General features: G+C 39.8%; 1 protein-coding gene and 1 long non-coding RNA gene across 5 annotated transcripts in view; one reads left to right on the forward strand and one right to left on the reverse strand.

The window, feature by feature from the left end:
- The window catches only part of LOC136435739 (isoleucine--tRNA ligase, cytoplasmic-like), a 161,076-nt gene that overhangs the window by 51,558 nt on the left and 94,821 nt on the right, over positions 1-14,697 (reverse strand). The gene's annotated exons all lie outside the window — the stretch shown is intronic.
- LOC136435743 (uncharacterized) overlaps positions 1-14,697 on the forward strand; it is a 31,529-nt gene that overhangs the window by 15,907 nt on the left and 925 nt on the right. The window lies entirely within an intron of this gene.

Genomic DNA, 14,697 nt, shown 5'->3' on the forward strand with positions numbered 1-14,697 from the left:
AATGCGACGTATCCTTTTTTTCTACATTTGTAATTATGTTGAGCCCAAAATACTGTTGGGCGCAATATATTGTGTTCGTATGGTTTCTTTCTCCTGTCAAATCTTGTTATCGACTCAGCTCGGTCGTCCCTGCACCAACTGAGCTGAAATTTGGTATACAGGTAGAGTGGGTAAATACCCTGGGAGCCTTTTTTTAATTTTTTCGATATTGACCTTGAAAGTGATTTTATTGAGGTTTTTCTGACCAAAAACGTACATTTTGGCCTCCTGTGCTCTGGAAATACATCCAAATGACCTGAAATTTGCTATGGTGGTACATTGAACAAATATTTAAAGAATCCCATTCGCACTTTCGGCATAAAATACTTCGAAATACGATTTTAGAGGGTGTTTTGGGAAGAAGATCGGCTATTTTCCTCATATGGGGTCACTGGCCTATAGGTCACATCTTTATTCATCTGGCCGGGTGGACTAATTCGGTCAGCCAATGAGAGAGCGCAGATTTATCAAGCTCGACCTGATTGGTTGAAATAGTCAATTTAATTAGGGGCACTACTAGTACTCTGACAGGTGCAGACACAACTTCACTACTCCCTGGCTCACATCCTTGTGTTGTAAGTTATTGTTGTGTCCTACTGAAGTTATGTAAGTGCAATTGAGAAGGTTCAAAACTTTTCTGGTGGTATTTTTCGACACACACGGTGTTTTTCTTATTTTAACACTGCATGGAAACAAAGATTTCTACAAGTTTGCAAGCTTGGACACTATGGTAAAACCTGACATTTCTTCGCTATGTACACGAATTTTCTACCCCTCTGTCACCAAGATTGGACACTAGTGCGCACAATAGTGCACACAAAGTATCCAACGTTTCCCACCTTAGGAAACATCCCGTGTCGGGACGTTGACAATAACATTAACATTAACAATAGAGAGTTGTGAAGTGCGTGAAAATTCACGTTGAGCAAGGAGGCCCTTGCTTTGAGTAGTTGTTTAAAGTTTTTGGCTAAAAATGACGTAAACCTATCAGTAAGAATTTTCAACCTCCTTGCGTAAGCCCCTGTTACATGTCTACACTATCGGACCGCGGGGAAGTCTTGAATATCGGCGCTGATCGATAGCGCATTAAACAAAATGTGTGGCGTAGCGTTGTACTAAAAAAATAATAGCATATGAATATGGGTGCCTGGAAGAGCCCATCCATGCATAGGGTTTCAAATTGGGAGAGATCCATTTCTGACTGGTCTTCAATTCAATTATTCATTCAAATACCAACATTGCAGACATACAACAAACGTTAGCCTCTATGCCACAGTCGCTTTTTGCGTGGGGAGGGAAATGGGCGAAACATGTTGCATTTGCTCCCGCAAATGTTGCCTTTCTAGTTTTTTATGGTTTTTACACGTGGACAAATGCGACGTATAATTTTTCGACATTTTTAATTTATCTTCAGCTAATTCTACATTTGTCGGGGGTTGAGGTTTTCAAACGTGGACAAATGAGATGTACTGGAATTAGTTTTGGAATTTTTACGTTTGTCAGGCGTAAAATTTTAATACGTGGATGATACATGCGACGTATTATTAATTCTAAATTAATTTGTCGGGGGGGTGGGGGGTGGTGCACATACTTGACAAAAAGATGTACTAGAATTGCATTTCTACGTTTTTCGGGCATATGATTTATGGTTTTCATACGTGGACGATGGGACGTACTGTTTTTTGTACATTTGTACTTTTTCTCCAGTTAATGCTACATTTGTCGGGGGTGAGATGTACTGGAATTAGTTTTGGAATTTCTACATCTGTCAGGCGTATGATTTTCATACGTGGACGAGTGCGACGTATTATTCTTTTCTACATTTGTAGTTTTTCTACTGTAACAGTCTACCTTTGTCGGGGATGTAGATTTTTAAACGTGTACAAATAAGTTGTATTGGACTTAGTTCGTATACGTGGACATGCGACATACTAGAATTAGTTCTGGAATTTCAACGTTTGTATGGCACATGATTTTGAAACGTGGATGAATGCGACGTATTTCTAAATTCTAGGCTGCTAAGTTAAGATACCATGAACTAACTTGAAGGTAGTCTCCGTTACTCCGACTCTACCAAAAACGAATTGCTCATTTTTCATCAAACCTAAAAAGTTTCAATAACACTTTTAACAGCCATTCTGAATATCAAACATATGTCGAGATGGTTTCGAAAATCTCTACCTTGCCATGAAAGGTATCTAAAATGACCACGAAAGCGTAACGTTAACATAAAAACTGAAAAGACCTACCTGCACAAAAACAGAAACAGACGCCTCTTACCTTGGTTCTGTACAGATCGGCTCTGGTGTTATTTGTCCTTCCAGTCTCAGAATCTAAATTTCCATAGTCGAGTCCTGTCTGCGGAACGTGCAACAACTTTTCCTGCCTTGGAGATTAATGAACAAACGTCTGGTGTTGCTATTTTCAAACAGTCCATATTCTTCAGTCTCTTCTGGCCGTGCTTCCCCGTTGTTGTTTCCACTGCTGACATGAGGGTGACACATCCCTTCTTGCTCACCATGTTGTCACAACTTTCGATTAGAGGTTAGAAATCTCCATATTATCGCTAGAAATGAGTTGTTTTCTAACACAAGAAATGCCGTTTGTTCTCATACGTCTAGACACTGTGGCCACGGTACTAGACTGTGACGCCAACCAGACGAGTACCCTGTAACTGATACTCCCATGGGTGCATCCATGTTCCTGTGCCTGGAGAAGTTATTAAGCCTCGGAACAGGGCTTAAAATTGAAACCCAGTCAAAGTTTCCATCACAATGGCACCATACCAACTTTGCTAACATGTCATACCATTTGTGGTCTATATCTATATACTATATTGCCTAAAAGACCTAAAATTTAGTCAGAACAAGATGTAACATTGACGATGGATTAAGGGCAAGGGTAACGTATTAAGGGCTAGGGTTATGGATTAAGGTTATGGTGACGGATTAAGGGTAAGGATGACAGATTAAGGGAAAAGGTGACGGATTAGGTTATCGGGTGACAGATTAACGGCTATGGTGACGGATTAAGGGTTATGGCGACGGACTAGGGGCAAGGGTGACTGATTGAGGGCAACCACTGTGAGGGATCAAGGCTTTCGTGACAAAGTAAGGGTTATGGAGACGGATTAAGAGCAAGGATGGCTGATGAAGGTCCAGGGCAACGGATTAAGGGCTAGGGTGACGGATTAAGGGATAAAGTGACAGATTAAGGGTAAGGATTGCGGATTAAGGGAAATAAGTATAGATTATGGGAAAGTGTAACGGATTAAGGGCTAAGTTGATAAATTAAGGGTAAGGATGGCGGATTAAGGGAAATGATTACAGATCAAGGCAAAGGGTAACGGATTAAGGACTAAGGCGACGGATTAAGGGTAAGGATGGCGGATTAAGGGAAATTATCACAGATTAAGGGCAAGGATGACAGATTAAAGAGGAATGATTACAGATTAAGTGAAAGGGTGATGGACTAAGGATTGTGGTGACGGATTAAGGGCAAAGGTCGCGGATTAAGGGCTATAATGATGGTTTAAGGGTGATGGTGACGGATTAAGAGCAAGGATGGATGATGAAGGTCAAGGGCAACGGATTAAGGGCTAGGGTGACGGATTAAGGGATAAAGTGACAGATTAAGGGTAAGGATTGCGGATTAAGGGAAATAAGTATAGATTATGGGAAAGTGTAACGGATTAAGGGCTAAGTTGATAAATTAAGGGTAAGGATGGCGGATTAAGGGAAATGATTACAGATCAAGGCAAAGGGTAACGGATTAAGGACTAAGGCAACGGATTCAGGGTAAGGATGGCGGATTAAGGGAAAGGATTACAGATTAAGGGCAAGAATGACAGATTGAAGAGGAATGATTACAGATTAAGTGAAAGGGTGATGGATTAAGGATTGTGGTGACGGATTAAGGGCAAAGGTCGCGGATTAAGGGCTATAATGATGGTTTAAGGGTGATGGTGACGGATTAAGAGCAAGGATGGCTGATGAAGGTCAAGGGCAACGGATTAAGGGCTAGGGTGACGGATTAAGGGATAAAGTGACAGATTAAGGGTAAGGATTGCGGATTAAGGGAAATAAGTACAGATTATGGGAAAGTGTAACGGATTTAGTGCTAAGTTGATGAATTAAGGGTAAGGATGGTGGATTAAGGGAAATGATTACAGATCAAGGCAAAGGGTAACGGATTAAGGACTAAGGCGACGGATTAAGGGTAAGGACGGCGGGTTAAGGGAAATTATAACAGATTAAGGGCAAGGATGACGGATTAAAGAGGAATGATTACAGATTAAGTGAAAGGGTGATGGATTAAGGATTGTGGTGACGGATTAAGGGCAAAGGTCGCGGATTAAGGGCTAAAATAATGGTTTAAGGGTGATGGTGACGGATTAAGAGCAAGGATGGCTGATGAAGGTCAAGGGCATCAGATTAAGGGCTAGGGTGACGGATTAAGGGATAAAGTGACAGATTAAGGGTAAAGATTGCGGATTAAGGGAAATAAATACAGATTATGAGAAAGGGTAACGGATTAAGGGCTAAGTTGATGAATTAAGGGTAAGGATGGCGGATTAAGGGAAAGGATTACAGATCAAGGCAAAGGGTAACGGATTAAGGACTAAGGCGACGGATTAAGGGTAAGGATGGCGGATTATGGTAAATTATTACAGATTAAGGGCAAGGATGACGGATTAAAGAGGAATGATTACAGATTAAGTGAAAGGGTGATAGATTAAGGATTGTGGTGACGGATTAAGGGCAAAGGTCACGGATTAAGGGCTATGGTGACGGTTTAAGGGTGATGGTGACGGATTAAGGGGAAGGATGGCTGATGAAGGTCAAGGGCAACGGATTAAGGGCTAGGGTGACGGATTAAGGGATAAAGTGACAGATTAAGGGTTAGGATTGCGGATTAAGGGAAATGAGTACAGATTATGGGAAAAGTTAACGGAATAAGGACTAAGGTGACGAATTAAGGATAAGAATGGCGGATTAAGGGAAATGAGTACAGATTAAGGCAAAGGGTAACGGATTAAGGACTAAGGCGACGGATAAAGGGTAAAGATTGCGGATTAAGGGAAATAATTACAGATTAAGGGAAATGGTAAAGGACTAAGGTGACGAATTAAGGGTAAGAATGGCGGATTAAGGGAAATGAGTACAGATTAAGGCAAAGGGTAACTGAGTAAAGACTAAGACGACGGATTAAGGGTAAGAATGATGGATTAAGGGAAATGAGTACAGATTAAGGGAAAGGGTAACGGATTAAGGACTAAGGTGACGGATTAAGGGTAATGATGGTGGATTAAGGGAAATGATTACAGATTGAGTGTAAGGATGGCGGATTAGGGGAAATGATTACAGATTGAGGCAAAGGGTAACGGATTAAGGACTAAGGTGACGGATTAAGGGTATGGATGGTAGATTAAGGGAAATGATTACAGATTAAGGGCAAGGATGACGGATTAAGAGGAACGATTACAGATTAAGTAAAAGGGCGACGGATTAAGGATTGTGGTGACGGATTAAGGGCAAAGGTCGCGGATTAAGGGCTATGGTGACGGTTTAAGAATGATGGTGAGAGATTAAGAGCTATGATGACGGGATAAGGGCAACGCTGAGGGATTAAAGGCTTTCGTGACAGATAAGGGGCAAGGGTGACAGACTTGGGTCTCTGCTGACATATTAATGTTTATGATAATGGATTAAGGGCAATAGTGACGGATTCACTTCACAAATTACCATGCAGCGCAGATGGCAGCTTCTTCAAATAATGTATCTTTGTCTAAGCTTCCTGCACACCATATTGCATGGTAATATATCGTTACTGTATTCTGCAATCCTGTTTGAAAGATTTCTTAACAAAAACACCCCTGCAGTTCCGTAGCAAGCTGCTAAGGGACCCAAACTTACCCCACTTCTTTCTTACGTGAAATTCAAAAGTGGGGTAATTATGCAAAAGTTTAAGTGAAAATGTTCTTTTCAACTGAAGGTACCACCGGAAAAGTACATTCTCCCAAGGGGGTGGGTTTTACAAAAATATTTCATTTCAGAACAGTCAGTTTTTAAGATTTTGCAGGGGAAAGAGATGAAGTGAAATATGACGTATTTTAACTATTTACTTTACAACTGTTACCTTTCTAGTTATGTTCATTTCCCCCCACATTAGTTACACTGAAACGCAAACCTGTTCATATTTGCTGAACAAGCTAATATTTATCTCTAGTTTCTACTTAACTTATATATATTTCTGGTCAATACGCTATATGTTATACCATACACTGGGTGTAGTTTGGATACATTCCGCTAGAGGGCGCAGCTGCATACGTGTCTGAACATTTGTGGGGGTATGAATGGGGGGATCTGAGTAGCCTGACGTGGTAGACAGGCCAGGTAGACAGGCCAGCTAGCCAGGCCTGGTAGACAGCCCAGCCTTTTCCGCAAACCCTGAGGGATTGGCCCCTGGGACCTAACAGGGAAGGACCAGCTAATCAAGTTGCGCAGTAGAGTGCACGGTGCATACCCTTTACTATTTTGCTTACTTATTTTTGAAAAAGATTATTTCCTGGGCAAATTTTGGTCAGAATTGTCCAGTTTTCTCCTAGGGAGGACACAAGAATGTGAATTTTAAAAATCTGGCCAAAATAGGTAATTTTTGTCATGTTTTGATCTCAGATTGACCTCTGAACCCTTCTCTTATGGTTGGACTGATATATTAGGACGGGGGGGTGAAATCCTGGTCTCATCTGAAACTTCTGTCTTTAGCTCGTTAAAATGCTGGAGTTGAACTGCTTTTTCAACCTAAAGCAACCTGACAAATCCAGCTTTGCAGGGGTGGTAAAGATTTGAGGTTTGAAATGTAGATACACAATGTACATGTGTTTTAAAGTGATTGTTTTTTATAATAATAATAATAATAATAATATCAGGTGTATTTGCAGCCAGTGCCACAGGCAGGTACCCAATGTATGGCTTAACCATGTGTTGCATAGGAAAGTCCATTTTGGAGGTCCCTCCCCTAATGCACATATACACTGCCAGGTAACTGAAGGAGGGAAATCTATATTTATGTATAGCTACTAGATAAACATTCCTTTATTGGATAAGTGGTTCCCTAAATCTAAAACTATCACATGTTTTAAAACTACACTTAACCCTCAAACACCTGAACTTTTTTTCCGACTAAAATGACCAAACTGGGTCAAAACTGACCCCAAAATGTTTTGTTTAGTAAAATCTCCCTTTCCACTTTTTTCGCTGATCATTATTCATACCTAAGTGCTTCATCAATGTAAGAGGAATGTTTTGGCATGTTTAGGTATAAATAATTCATGAGTTCCAACCATTGTCATAATTCATACAAAAAGATCAGATGGACAAGGTTTTGAACTAACCCTATTTAGACCAGGAGGGGATTTTTGAAGCCTGTAGTTGTAGAAAAGTTGCAGAAAAAAAGTGCCCAAATTTCCCTGCTAGTGTCAAACACTCAGCTTAGCGCCAAACCCGTTTGCAGTGGTGCGACGTGGGTGTCGTCTGCATCGTGAATGGAACAGTGTGTGGAGGAATGTTATGTTCACAGCTACAGATGAGAGTAGATTAATTTCGACTGTTGGGTCGGTAAACGAAAGTATTGGGACGGCGAGGAGAACCCTATGCTGACTGTTGCACAGGTAAACTGACGACAGTGTTTGTTGGAGTCAGCATCATGGTGTGGGGCAGAGTAAAAACCAGGCTAACAAGAGTTCCACGACCTCATATCTCCATGAACAATCCTATTCATGCAAATGACTTACACATTTGCATAATATATGCTTGGTCACAAACACCTTCATCTAACTTACACATGTTGCAATATTGATAGTCCTATAATTTTCCAATTAGATGAATTATGGTGTTTGCATTAATTATGCAAATTAGGAATTAATTTGTATAATTGGTATCTGTTGATGCTCCACTTTCCATAAACTACATGTTACATGTATTTGAGTCTGATAATGGAAAACACTGCAAATATAGATTTTCCTCATTAGCTATGCAAATTAAGTCACAATTAGCATAATTTGCACTTCATTATGTATATCTCTATCTAAGCTACCTGCATACTAAGTATCATATTGACAGTCCTATAATTTTCGAATTAGATGAGATATGGTGTTGTGCATTAATTATGTAAATAAGGAATTTATTTGCATAATTGGTACTTGTTGATAATCCACTTTCCATAAACTACATACATTACATGTATTTGAGTCTGATAATGGAAAACACTGCAAATATAGATTTTCCTCATTAGTTATGCAAATTAAGTCCTAATTAACATACTTTGCACTTCATTATGTACATCTCTGTCTAAGCTACCTGTATACTAAATATCATGGAAATCCATCGTTCCTTTGCTGAGTTATTCTCCTTAGAAGATTTTCAAGATAACGCCCCTGCAGTTCCAGAGCAAGCTGCTAGGGGGCCCAAACCAACACCACGTCTTTATTACACCACAAGCTATCTGCCACCAAAAAATCAAGACCATAGCATGTCCAGGTCAAGAAATACAAAAATGGAATTTCTGCTGCAGTACCAAGGTCACATACCAGGGGGCCCAAAATCGACCTTGAATTTCGGCTTCACAACACATGCCCACATACCAAATATCATCATAATCCATCAAGAGGTTCTTGAGTTATGCTGACTGGAGTGGTGCGGAAACACAGACAGACAGACAGACAAACAGACAGACACACAGACACACCCAAAACTATATCTCCATTTTTCATGGAGATAATTAACCTAAGCAACCTTGATGTCAAGATATAGAGACACCATTTTCCATCCAGTCACATTTCTTAGATCCTTACCTCTGCAATATGAGACTGAGTGCAAGATGATAATGCACGCCCATACAGAATGAGAGTCATTTCAGACCACCTCCAGGGTGCAGGAATACAGAGGATAGAAGGGCCTTCCTGCATCCCAGATCTCAACACAATTGAACACCTCTCAGACTCTGTGATCACTGAACAGCTTGGGTGAACTGTGCATGCAAGAATGATCAACAGAACAATACGACCTGCGCACGACGACTCCTTGTGGAAGAATAGCCAGGGACCGCGTAACAAAACTGGTGACAAGCATGAGGAGGCTGTGTCGGGCTGTGGTGACAGTGCATGGCTTATGTACTCAGTATTAAGCCACCTTCATCATAACTGAGGCTCCTTTACGCAATTTTTCGTTGATGAAAACTAACTTTGGCTTTCATATTAATGTGTTTTGTTGATTGAAGTTTCATATTACCCTCGTACACCAGCCACGTGCTACCAGCAGAAGAAAAACTCCAGAATTGAGCATTTGAGATTGCGCACTTTGTATGTGCTCTAAATTGAACTTATAGTCATAAATCCTGCGCTATTTAACCGTAGAATGGTCATATATTCTATGCTAAATGTAATATAACACCAGTCAGTTTAAATCCGGGAGTACAGTTTCCGGATTCGAAGGCAGCTAGAACCTCCCTGACTGAAATCCCTAGTTTTCAACTTTTTTTTCCCTGGATGTACAGGAAACTTTTACATACCATTTCAAAGATTATGTTGTCTTCATTATTAGGTTGTTTTTTTATTGCCATAGTGTATAAACTTATAGATATATTTGAAGCTAAAAATTGCTTAGACCGCAGTGTAGAAAGAGTTTCCCCAGGCTTATGAAGTTTCCCCCCAGACTTGGTGAGTTAGACCGCGGGGCTGACAGGCCAGCCTGCATGTAGACTGCATTTCATACAACACCACAAAAGTGACTGAATTAATCAGAAATCACACCTGGCCAGCCTGAGTAATTAGCACATATATGATAAATTCTATGAAAAGTCTAAAGCAAGGGGGATAGGCCGCGGTCCTGAACAGAACCCCATATACTAAAATAAACGTAGAACGGGCTGATAGTTAGGTCCGCAGAACTGAACACAGCTGAGCCACTTTCCAATAGTTGTGCATTATTTTTTGCTCTACAGAAAACTGAGATTATACTACCTTGGACCAAGGAGGTTTTTCTTGGACAAAATATTGAGAGGACTGATTTCAGAAAGAGCATATTATCCAGCTATTTAAGTTGAAGACCTACATTGATAAGGTAAACAAGAATCATGTGGGATTTTAGGCTTTGGGAAATAGGACAAATCACACCATCTCTTATAGAATATAGCCAACTGCTTTATTTGGCAGAGTCTGACTTGAATCTTGTATCTGGAGCCATGGCCAGGCATGACTATTGTCAACTGTGGAAAAATATGTCGTAGAATGTTTGATAAGTTAACTGTTGACAAATGTGTCAATCAAACTTGCAATGTAACAAATTGGTTTGATACTGAAACAAATTCACACAGGTGGAAAAGCACTAAATGTGCCTTCCTTGTTGCAAGAAAGAGGGGAAGTAAAATACCTCTTGGGTAGGATGTAACTAAGTAAAAGCAAGGAGGTTCTATATAAAACCTCCTTGGTAAAAGCAGAGGTCCTGTGAAAGCTAAAAATACTGATTTTTCTTTTTTTTAGATTGACAGTTCAGCTTAGCTGTCCATCATTTAGGCATATACATCTAAGTTTGATGGGAGCACTGTACACATAAGAAAACATCTCCAGACATTATTAGCTAATTTTAAAGTAAATGCCAGTGCTCTAGGAAGGAAGGAATTCTTAGGAAGTTAAATCAAGCACAGGGGGGATGCGTGAGAATTTATTGATGATTGAAGACCTTTATTGTATGTTCGTGCCCCGAGGGGCTAGATACAGGTCGTTTAACACAAACCTAACTAACATCTAAGTGACATATACAGTGAAATATGTACAGTACATTGTGTAAACATACATGGTAGACTGAAAGGATAAGCTAAGCTAATCTAGTAAAGTCAACTTCTTCTCGCTTCTTTGTACATGTGTAGATGTATGAACAGATCATGTTTCTTGTTTTTTATTGTTCTTTCAGGGATGTCTGTATTGGCTGTGAATATCCCAATTAATGTCAAGGTGTGAATTACACTGATTTGCATAGAGCCAAAAGACAATTGGTACATGGAAAGATAGAATTTCTCGGCTACCATGGATGCGGTAGGTATTGAAAAAGCAGAGGTTTTGGTCGGGAGGCTAGGAGCTGTGTCCACGATTTTTAACATTTCCCTCGAGGGAATGTGTGCTACCCAGTCGTAATGGGGAAGCAAGGTGCAAGTACATCATTACTTCTGTATAGAAATATATTATCTTTGCTGGAAGGGAGCTGATATGTAATCAGACTGACCCTTGGTATATATAGTACATGTATGTCAAACCAAGAAGGTTTATAAAACCTGGTCCAACAAACTTAAGGGAATGAAAAAACAAAAACAATATGGCCTGAGGACTCAGTAAAGGCTTCAACAAACCCCGTCACAATCACACCAAAGAATGATGAACTGTCTTAGTGTATATAAGATCACCTTAACTCAAGAGGCAGCTTAGAACAAGCGGGCTTGAGGCTATTTGAATCTGGCTTGGAGCGTTCATGTTCACAAATTAACGACTACAAAATCTCACAATAAATGATAGTTTTAAAGAATGATGAATAAAATGATAGAAAAAAATGATTAAAAAAATAAAGTGAAAAAAAAAGAAGATAAATGTCATGTTCACAAATTAACTACAAAATCTCACAATAAATGATAGTTTTAAAGAATGATAAATAAAATGATCCTCAAAATCTCCCAATAAATGGAGCCAAGTGCCACTGCTTGGTCTGACCTGGTAGTCGTGCTGTAAACATAGGGTCTAGGCTAACAAACTCAATAGCCTCCTTGGTCGAGACAACAGACAATTGACATGAATGCATGGCTTCACAAGAAAAGCAAATGCAGTCTTCAACCAAGGACATTATTCTAAATAATGCCCTTACTTCAACTAAACAACAATTGGGTATAGACAAATAACAACACAGGCATGCCATAAGCCAGCGTTGTGAAGTGAGAGGTTGGCTGGCTGACCAGTATTATGCAAAGTACATTTCTGGTTCCGAGATCACCAATATCTAAGGCACGAAAATAAAATAGTCCTTCAGACCAAGGAGGTTTAAAATCATCTTGTTCAGACACTAGTGAGCTGTAGGGATGAAATGGGATGCACTTGAACTAATTTGGTTGGGGGTAGGGCAGACAAATCAATCTTTAAATTTGTCTTACATTGTTTTCAAAGAATCTTTTTAGTTCACAGAGAAATGTTGCCTGGATTCATCTGAAGTTGGATACAACCTACTAGGTTTACCCAACATCTGGTTTACCCATTTGAATACATTATCTATCCCAGAAGTGAATTTTCAGGTTTCTGTACTTTAATATCATACCTCAGCTTACACCAAGGACAATATATAATGTCCTTGCTTACACCAAGGAGGTTTAGATACTGACTTATACTTATCCTTGGTAATACCAAGACCTGAGGGCCAAGGCTAACATGATCTTCAATCAAGCAGTTGTGGGGTAGAAGATTGTTATTTCTGTATTCTGATCAGATCAGCCAGGATTTCCAGGCTCCCATCCCATGACCCAAGGCAAGGCCAACATTTAGCTCAAGATCTCTTGGTAAGAATGCCCCTTTGACACACACAGTATACTCCCTGTGTGATAATTACTTCTGAATCAACTTGATAATTTGACAGCATCACTGCTTGTCCAGGACAATAGCTGAGCTAGTTTGAAGCCGCATAACAAAGAAGCGAATAATTACTTGAATTTCCTGAACGAGGATATATGAGCTCTCCCCCTAACTGCCTAAGGTCCATATTGTAATTTGTAGGATTTGGAACCAAAATATTACCTAGAACCAACGAGGCTAGAACAAACTCTAGATCTAGCTAGCCTGATGTTTCTGTTCATATGCTTGTAACAACTTCATATGTCGTTTATGAAGGTTAGACATCCTTGATTCAGGTAAAGACAATTCAAACTCTGGATAAAATTATGAGATTTAATTCGGAATCTCATAACTTCATATGTCAAATGGAACAATCTATAGAATTAGATGTGCTAAGCCTATACATGTGCTAGTATTTCCAGTTCCCGCACTACAAAAGTGACCTAAAGGCATTACTCTCCTCAGCTATGTAACACCATCCTTGGTAACACATTGAAGTAGAATGTAAACCAAAAATGATAAGTATGTCACCAACATGGCTCGAAACATGAGGTTTGAACCTGCATAAGAAAAGCATAAAATGATTAGGTTTAAAGGACAAAGGACCTTGGATAAGGTCTGAAAGTTTCAAACGTCTGATGATTTTAAACTTTATTCAGTTGTTTTGAGTGATTTGGGCTATAAAGGACATGATTTGATCGGTATGAAAGCAAGAAGATCCAAAATACTTCTCATTGCCAGTCCCAATATGAAAGGGATTTGAGGCAAAACTTAGATATGCACTGTAAGGCTGCACCAAGTAATTTTTATGGATGACGTCCTTTGGAGACCCTAAATCTAATGCGAGAGCGCGAAAAAAAAACAAGAAGGGCCGAAAAAAACAAGATGCCTAGATTTGAAATATAATAGTCGACGACACATGTTAGGACACAAATTGAATGAGAGAACACAGTGTAACAACTAACAATTCTTTGATCCATCATGAAAAAAGCAATAATTTGAATAAATCAGTTGAAGTTGAACAGCAGTTGTTGTTCTGTCCTGTTTCTTTCCATATCCCATTGATTTTGCAGGCCTGCAGAAATATATTAAATAAAAAAGGAACTCTTTGGTCATAGTTACAGGAAGCGCAATTTCTTGTTTTTTTTCTTGGAACAGACCAAAATCAATGCGCGCGCGGACGTCATCCATAAAAATTACTTGGTGTAGCCTAACCAAAAAACTTGTGGTATTCAATCACATTTCAACTCATAATGTATGAATCTACTGCAGTCAAATGGCAACCATATGCCTTTATACTGGATGAACTTATCTTGTACTTGCCCTCACCTATTACCAACAGGGAGCCAGAGGTTTTGGTAATCAGTTGCACACAAAAGGCCAATTGTAAATGAATAAATGTAAAATACACCACCAATGTGTGAAAACAGGCTGCTGGTAGGTGCAACACCTACCTAGGACAATTGTATGGTCAATATACTGTCTGACCAACACACAACACAGCTGTAATTTGTCTCTTTGCACATTTTGAGTTATCAAATTTTAAATCCCAGTTGATCTCTAGTATATAGCAGGGAAAAATCTCAGGTCCCCGCATTGATCTCCAAGCAGATGAATTGGTCAGGGTTATTAGCATCTGTTGCTCTTTCGAAAATGTACATGTAAGTTGTAACTGTTATCATATGAACTTTAATGAGCATTTTTCACATCAACTGATTTGGACCTCAAGTGTGAGATGCAGGACCGCGGTCTAGTTTCGAAGCCCTGCAGACTAAAGTTGGGAGTGCTTCCTGTAGAATGTCAATTCACGCCTCTTTCCCACCTCTCTGCCCCGCCTCTCACACCTTTCTGACACAGCTTTTCATTCAAGTTATCCCCGCAGTCTGAAGTTTTCCCCGCGGTCTACCTGCTTTTGGACAGTTCTGCCCCGCGGTCTAGAAATTTAGAGCCGCGGTCTAACAACTTTAGACCCGAGTTCTGTGATTTCACATCTCCGGGCTAGCTTTTCATTTCAG

The sequence above is a fragment of the Branchiostoma lanceolatum genome, chromosome 5 (genome assembly GCF_035083965.1).
Source record: "Branchiostoma lanceolatum isolate klBraLanc5 chromosome 5, klBraLanc5.hap2, whole genome shotgun sequence".
NCBI lineage: Eukaryota > Metazoa > Chordata > Leptocardii > Amphioxiformes > Branchiostomatidae > Branchiostoma > Branchiostoma lanceolatum.